Genomic DNA, 7,635 nt, shown 5'->3' with positions numbered 1-7,635 from the left:
GCAACGCATCGGGTCCTCCCGGGGTACTTGGTGTTTGGATGCTGGCTTGGTGATTAAACACTTGATATTCCATCTTCGGATGAATTTCGGGTGTCACCTGTTGCCTAAGACCACTTGCATGTTTAGCTCGCCGTGGGGTAGCAAGCGTTGTGATCTAATGGCCTTACCGGGCAAACACTTTCGGTTCGTCAAGGACTTGGAGTGCCGGGACGGGTTGGCGGATCCATCACTCTGAGTATGCCGGGTTGATACTTGGGGTTGGTTTGGTTTTGGTGACCCAATACTAGATGTACCATCTCGGTGGTATGTCAGTATCACCTATACTCCAGACCACTTGCATGGTTAGCAAGCGTTGTGATCTAATGGCCCAACCGGGCAAACACTTTGGGTTCGCAAGGACTTAGAGTGCCGGGACGGGTTGGCGGATCCAACACTCTGGGTACCTCCGGGTACTTGGGGTTGGTTGAGGACTTGGTGAACAAACACTTGATATACACTCTCCGGATGTACTTCGGGTGTCACCTGTTGTCCGAGACCACTTGCATGGTTAGCAAGCGTTGTGATTCAATGGCCCTACCGGGCAAACACTTTGGGTTCGCAAGGACTTGGAGTGCCGGGACGGGTTGGCGGATCCAACACTCTGGGTACCTCCGGGTACTTGGGGTTGGTTGAGGACTTGGTGAACAAACACTTGTTGTACACTCTCCGGATGTACTTCGGGTGTCACCTGTTGTCCGAGGCCACTTGCATGGTAGCAAGCGTTGTGATACAATGGCCCTACCGGGCAAACACTTTGGGTTCGCAAGGACTTGGAGTGCCGGGACGGGTTTGCGGATCCAACACTCTGGGTACCTCCGGGTACTTGGGGTTGGTTGAGGACTTGGTGAACAAACACTTGATATACACTCTTCGGATGTACTTCGGGTATCGCCTGTTGTCCGAGACCACTTGCATGGTTAGCAAGCGTTGTGGTCTAATGGCCCTACCGGGCAAACACTTTGGGTTCGCGAGGACTTAGAGTGCTGGTAGTGGTTGGCGGACCCAACACTCTGGGTACCTCCGGGTACTTGGGGTTGGTTGAGGACTTGGTGAACAAACACTTGTTGTACACTCTCCGGATGTACTTCGGGTGTCACCTGTTGTCCGAGACCACTTGCATGGTTAGCAAGCGTTGTGGTCTAATGGCCCTACCGGGCAAACACTTTATGTTCGCGAGGACTTGGAGTGCTGGTAGTGGTTGGCGGACCCAACACTCTGGGTACCTCCGGGTACTTGGGGTTGGTTGAGAACTTGGTGAACAAACACTTGATATACACTCTTCGGATGTACTTCGGGTATCGCCTGTTGTCCGAGACCACTTGCATGGTTAGCAAGCGTTGTGGTCTAATGGCCCTACCGGGCAAACACTTTGGGTTCGCGAGGACTTAGAGTGCCGGGACGGGTTGGCGGATCCAACACTCTGGGTACCTCCGGGTACTTGGGGTTGGTTGAGGACTTGGTGAGCAAACACTTGATATACGTTCTTCGGATGTACTTCGGGTGTCACCTGTTGTCCGAGGCCACTTGCATGGTCAACGGTTGAGGTGGTGATGGCGGGTCGGTGCTGTAGGGTGCCGGCCTGTTGGCTGCCTTGGCCGGGTTGGTTGGTTAACACTTGATTGGGCTTGCACCCGAGGGTAATGGCACTTGAAGGTGGGTACTGGCCGGCTGACCTGGTGTGATGGTTGGTTGGTGAACACTTGGCGGTACTTGCACTTGGCTGTGCTTGGACTTGAAGGTGGGATCCGGCTGGCCTAGGCCATTGGTGGTTGGTTGGTGGGTTAGCCCTTAGCTGGGCTGGCTGGCTGGCTGGCCATCGGTGGTGTGGTGTGGTGAGGTGTGTGGAGTCGAGCATCGCGCGCCGTTGCCTTCTTCGGAGTGTTGTAGGTACGCAAGTGCTTGCAATGCAAAGAGGTTGGTGATGGAGTGACATTGCCTTCACCATGGAGTTGCGGGTACTTAGGTACTTGCAAGGAGATGGTGGTATGGTGGTGTTGCGTGTGTGGTGTTCGACTAGAAAGATATAATTTCTAAGTCCGGATTAGTGCTGTCAGTGGGGCCGCCGCTAACAGGTCCTGCACGGCCACCGTGGGGCTTGACTTGGCGCTATTCCGGACTTGGGGCGATCACGATGTCCCCGTGCGGGACTTAGAAGATGGAAGAACACAAGTACCCTTATCCCATGACTTGTGAGCGATTGGCATACGTTACCACATGAAGAGAAAAATTGGCTAAGTCCCGGATCCATATTATATGAAGAGAAAAATCGGCTAAGTCCCGGATCCATATTATATGAAGAGAAAAATCGGCTAAGTCCCGGATCCATATTATATGAAGAGAAATATCGGCTAAGTCCAGGATCCATATATAATAACCTAATAATCGGCTAAGTCCCGGATCCATATTATATGAAGAGAAAAATCGGCTAAGTCCAGGATCCATATATAATAACCTAATAATCGGCTAAGTCCAGGATCCATATATAATAACCTAATAACAGGCTAAGTCCAGGATCCATATTATATGAAGAGAAAAATCGGCTAAGTCCGAGATTGGGTCTGTCAGACATACACTTTCAAGATACCACACAAGCAAGCAAGATGGCCTAGTGATGGAACCATATAATATGAAGAGAAAAATCGGCTAAGTCCCAGATTGGGTCTGTCAGAAATACACTTCCAAGTTACCACACAAGCAAGCAAGATGGCCTAGTGATGGATCCATATGATATGAAGAGAAAAATCGGCTAAGTCCAGGATCCATATAATATGAAGAGAAAAATCGGCTAAGTCCCAGATTGGGTCTGTCAGAAATACACTTCCAAGTTACCACACAAGCAAGCAAGATGGCCTAGTGATGGATCCATATGATATGAAGAGAAAAATCGGCTAAGTCCAGGATCCATATAATATGAAGAGAAAAATCGGCTAAGTCCCAGATTGGGTCTGTCAGAAATACACTTCCAAGTTACCACACAAGCAAGCAAGATGGCCTAGTGATGGATCCATATGATATGAAGAGAAAAATCGGCTAAGTCCCAGATTGGGTCTGTCAGAAATACACTTCCAAGTTACCACACAAGCAAGCAAGATGGCCTAGTGATGGATCCATATGATATGAAGAGAAAAATCGGCTAAGTCCCAGATTGGGTCTGTCAGACATACACTATCAAGTTACCACACAAGCAAGCAAGATGGCCTAGTGATGGATCCATATGATATGAAGAGAAAAATCGGCTAAGTCCCAGATTGGGTCTGTCAGAAATACACTTCCAAGTTACCACATGAGCAAGCAAGATGGCCTAGTGATGGATCCATATAATATGCAGAGAAAAATCGGCTAAGTCCCAGATTGGGTCTGTCAGAAATACACTTCCAAGTTACCACATGAGCAAGCAAGTTACCACATGAAGAGAAAGCCGGCAAAGTCTGGGAATGTTACCACATGAACTGGAAAATGGGCAAAAACCTACCTTCACAGGGAACGTGAATAAGTAAGGCTGTAGACATCGGATCGACAAGCCAAAGACTGATATGGAAAGGAAATGAGTAGTACTAGCTTTCCTGAGAGTTGCAGAGCTTAGACTGCATATGAACGAAAGTTATTAAGCGTCAAAGTCAGAGAAGTTACCCAAAGGAACACAAGTTCCAACTTAGAGCATGTATACCGCCTAGACGGTAAGAGGTACGGCCAGGCTGAGGAATAAGGAAATGTTGGCCAACATGTTCCCTAACTATCCCCCGAAGACCGCAAAGCAATCCAACATCAACCAAGAAAGTTATAGCCCGATCAAGGAAACACCTACTTTGCACCGATATTGCACCAAATACATGTACCAAGCACCTTCGGTTGCATACCTGCAGGGGCTTACCATAGTAGGCCATGGAAGACCGATATACCGAACATAATCACTTTCTATCTCCTCGGGTGTTTGAGATAGCGCTTTGCGGTACAAGAACGAAAGTTAGACTATATCTTGGTGCATCTTTTTGCCCAAGATCACAAGACCCTATCTACCAAGGCAAGAAAGTTGTGTGGGGACAAAATGTCCAAAAGTGCCCAAAGTGGCACACTTGAACCATATATTCGAGAAAAACACAAGTGTGGGCCCGAGCTAGCAAGTTGAAATGTTCTGACCGTCAGTAGCCCTAGTTGAGGTGCACTTATCATTATATGAGGCCAACGTGCCAGCTAGTCTCTAAAGGGGCGATATGGGTGTTCCAAGGTTTGTACCCAATTGAGGAAAAAACAGGGTAAGGTACGGTGTACCGCGAATAACTCGGGCTATAGATGTCCGATCGATGAGTTTGGCATATGTATGGAAAGGTCTCGACGAGACCTAACTACCCTGAAAGTATGAAGGCAAAGACTTGAATGACCGGGAAGTTATTAAGTGCACAAGTGGTAAAGTTGCACCAAAGTCCATGTTACCCGAAGTGGTACATGAACACCCAATATTCGACCAAAACACAAGTTTAGAGACGAGCTAGCGAGCTACATTGTTCAGACCGTCAGTAGCCCGCATCAAGACACGCATTTAATTATACGGGGCCTAGCCGCTAGCTCGACTCGAAGTCGGTCATATGGTTGGTTGATGGTTTGGACCGACCACGTGGTGTACCAAGGTGATGTACCTTTCATGAATTAAAACTCTGGCTGTATGGCACTGAGCGACAAGCTATGGTGTGATTTGGAATAGTCTTGAGTGGGACTATTTAGGAAAAATGCGAACAAAAAATCACAAAGTCCTTGGGCGAAGCTATTAGCGAAACATAGAGCAAATTGGTACCAAAAACTATGGAAATGGGACTTGAGTCAAAAATAACCGCAAGTTGGAGAAGAGATAGCAAGCTTGCGTAGAACAATTATATTTGGTGCATGGTATCACCAACAAAAAAGTATATGGGGCCAAGGTGCTGGCTGGCCTCCAAAGTGGAGATATGGGCGATCCAAAGTTTGTACCCAAGTACGAACAAGTATGGAAAAAACAGGGTAAGGTACCAAGTACCATTAATAACTTCGGCTGTAGATGGCCGAGCGAGGCAAACGGCTCACCGTTGGAAAGGTCTTGGGGAGACCTATCTACCCTGAAAGTTTCATGAGGCTGAGTTGAAAGACCACGGAGATATTAGGTGATGATGGTCCAATTCGGGGACCAAGTCGCAGGAAATGGCGCTTGACCAAAATCACCCTTGGAAGGTGAATACCGGCTTACCGGTAAGAGATAGCGACTTGGCGTAGAATATTCATAAGTTGGGCGTGTAGAGACGCAACTTTTATTATATGGGGCCAACCCGGTCAGGGTGCTCCAAGTCGGTCGTTTGGTTGGTTTATGGTTTGGGCCGACCACGTGGTGTGCCAAGTTGAGGTACCTTTCATGAATTATAACTTGGTCAGTTTGCCACCGAGCGACAAGCTGCGGTGTGTTTTGGAATGGTCTTGAGTGGGACTATCAAGGAAAAATACCAATCGAAAATCAGCTTGTCCATGGCCGAAGCTATTAGTGAAACATATAGCAAAATGGGTCCAAAAACGAATGAAATGGGAATTGGACCAAGAATAACGGCAAGTTGGAGAAGAGATAGCAAGTTGGCGTAGAACAATTATATTTGGTGCATGGCATGACCAACAAAAAAGTATATGGGGCCAAGGTGCTGGCTGGCCTCCAAAGTGGAGATATGGGCGATCCAAAGTTTGTACCCAAGTACGAACAAGTATGGAAAAAACAGGGTAAGGTACCAAGTACCATTAATAACTTCGGCTGTAGATGGCCGAGCGAGGCAAACGGCTCACCGTTGGAAAGGTCTTGGGGAGACCTATCTACCCTGAAAGTTTCATGAGGCTGAGTTGAAAGACCACGGAGATATTAGGTGATGATGGTCCAATTCGGGGACCAAGTCGCAGGAAATGGCGCTTGACCAAAATCACCCTTGGAAGGTGAATACCGGCTTACCGGTAAGAGATAGCGACTTGGCGTAGAATATTCATAAGTTGGGCGTGTAGAGACGCAACTTTTATTATATGGGGCCAACCCGGTCAGGGTGCTCCAAGTCGGTCGTTTGGTTGGTTTATGGTTTGGGCCGACCACGTGGTGTGCCAAGTTGAGGTACCTTTCATGAATTATAACTTGGTCAGTTTGCCACCGAGCGACAAGCTGCGGTGTGTTTTGGAATGGTCTTGAGTGGGACTATCAAGCAAAAATACAAACAGAATATCAGCTTGTCCATGGCCGAAGCTATTAGTGAAACATATAGCAAAATGGGTCCGAAAACGAATGAAATGGGACTTGGACCAAGAATAACGGCAAGTTAGAGAAGAGATAGCAAGTTGGCGTAGAACAATTATATTTGGTGCATGGCATGACCAACAAAAAAGTATATGGGGCCAAGGTGCTGGCTGGCCTCCAAAGTGGAGATATGGGCGATCCAAAGTTTGTACCCAAGTACGAACAAGTATGGAAAAAACAGGGTAAGGTACCAAGTACCATTAATAACTTCGGCTGTAGATGGCCGAGCGAGGCAAACGGCTCACCGTTGGAAAGGTCTTGGGGAGACCTATCTACCCTGAAAGTTTCATGAGGCTGAGTTGAAAGACCACGGAGATATTAGGTGATGATGGTCCAATTCGGGGACCAAGTCGCAGGAAATGGCGCTTGACCAAAATCACCCTTGGAAGGTGAATACCGGCTTACCGGTAAGAGATAGCGACTTGGCGTAGAATATTCATAAGTTGGGCGTGTAGAGACGCAACTTTTATTATATGGGGCCAACCCGGTCAGGGTGCTCCAAGTCGGTCGTTTGGTTGGTTTATGGTTTGGGCCGACCACGTGGTGTGCCAAGTTGAGGTACCTTTCATGAATTATAACTCGGTCAGTTTGCCACCGAGCGACAAGCTGCGGTGTGTTTTGGAATGGTCTTGAGTGGGACTATCAAGGAAAAATACAAATAGAAAATCAGCTTGTCCATGGCCGAAGCTATTAGTGGAACATATAGCAAAATGGGTCCAAAAACGAATGAAATGGGACTTGGACCAAGAATAACGGCAAGTTGGAGAAGAGATAGCAAGTTGGCGTAGAACAATTATATTTGGTGCATGGTATGACCAACAAAAAAGTATATGAGGCCAAGGTGCTGGCTGGCCTCCAAAGTGGAGATATGGGCGATCCAAAGTTTGTACCCAAGTATGGCAAAAACTGGTAGAGGTACCTTTCATGAATTACTGCTCAGGCTGTATGGCACTTAGCGGGACGCTTGGCTCTGGTATGGAATAGTCTTGAGTGGGACTATCAAGGAAAAATACGAACAAAAAATCACCATGTCCACGGACGAAGGTATTAGCGAAACTTAGAGCGAAATTGCGACCAAGTCGCTGGAAATGGCCCTTGGACCAAGTATACCGTCAAGGCGGTACGAGATAGCGAGTTGACGTGGAACATTTGTAAGTTTGCCTTCACGAGACGAAAGTTTAGTTATATGGGGCCAACCCGCTCAGGGTTGTCCAAGTCGGTCATATGGCTGATCGAAATTTTCGACCAAGTACTGAGAAAACAGGGTAAGGTACCGTGTACCTCGAATAACTTTGACTGTAGATGTCCGA

The sequence above is a fragment of the Anopheles ziemanni genome (assembly GCF_943734765.1).
Source record: "Anopheles ziemanni chromosome X unlocalized genomic scaffold, idAnoZiCoDA_A2_x.2 X_unloc_89, whole genome shotgun sequence".
Taxonomy (NCBI): domain Eukaryota; kingdom Metazoa; phylum Arthropoda; class Insecta; order Diptera; family Culicidae; genus Anopheles; species Anopheles ziemanni.
Note: the sequence above shows the minus strand (reverse complement) of the source record.